This window comes from Schistocerca serialis, chromosome 1 (assembly GCF_023864345.2).
Source record: "Schistocerca serialis cubense isolate TAMUIC-IGC-003099 chromosome 1, iqSchSeri2.2, whole genome shotgun sequence".
NCBI lineage: Eukaryota > Metazoa > Arthropoda > Insecta > Orthoptera > Acrididae > Schistocerca > Schistocerca serialis.
This window is the reverse complement of record NC_064638.1, coordinates 61445127-61446069: the sequence shown is the minus strand read 5'-3', so window position 1 is coordinate 61446069 and position 943 is coordinate 61445127.

Sequence of the window (943 nt, the reverse complement as noted above, 5' to 3'; positions counted from 1 at the left end):
TAAGTTCTATGTTTTCTCCTTCGAAATCGAGTAACGTTTCTATGGAAACGAAAGGATTTTCTTTTGTGATACGACAATCTACTTTCCGATGCAGTATTCCTTCTTTACTGCATCCCTTAATACCTCAAATTGACGAACCAACACAGATATTGCTTTGCTATGAAATACTATGGGTTCTATGACTTCACCTTCTAAATCGAGTAACGTTTCTACGGAAACGACAGTATATTCTTTTGGGGTGCGAGTATCTCCTTTTCGATGCACTATTCCGTCTTTACTGCATCTCTCGCTAACTCACATTGACGAATTAACAGAGAAATTGCGTCGCTATGAAATACTATTGGTTCTATGATATCTCCGTCTAAATCGAGTAACGTTTCTATGGGAACGACAGGATTTTCGTATGGGAAACGACTATCTCCTTTCCGATGCTCTATTCCTTCTATATTGCATCCCTCGCTCCCTCACATTGATGAATTATCGCAGAAACTGCGGCGCTACGAAATACTATGGGTTCTATGATTTCTCCTTCGAAATCGAATAACGTTTCAATTTAAACGACAGGGTTTTTATTTGGGATACGAGTATCTGCTTTCCGACGCTCTATTATTTCTTTACTGCATCCCTCGCACCCTCACATTGACGAATTAACAAAGAAACTGCGTCGCTATGAAATTCTATGGGTTCTATGACATCACCTTCTAAATCGAGTAACGTTTCTATGAAAACGACAGGATTTTCTTTTGGGATACGACAATCTACTTTCTGATGCACTATTCCATCTCTACTGCATCCCTAGCTCCCTTTCATTGACGAATGAACACAGAAATTGCGTCGCTATGAAATACTATGCTTTCTATGACTTCTCCTTCTAAATCGAGTAACGTTTCTATCGAAACGACAGGATTTTCATTTGGGATACGAGTATCTCCTTTCCGATGCA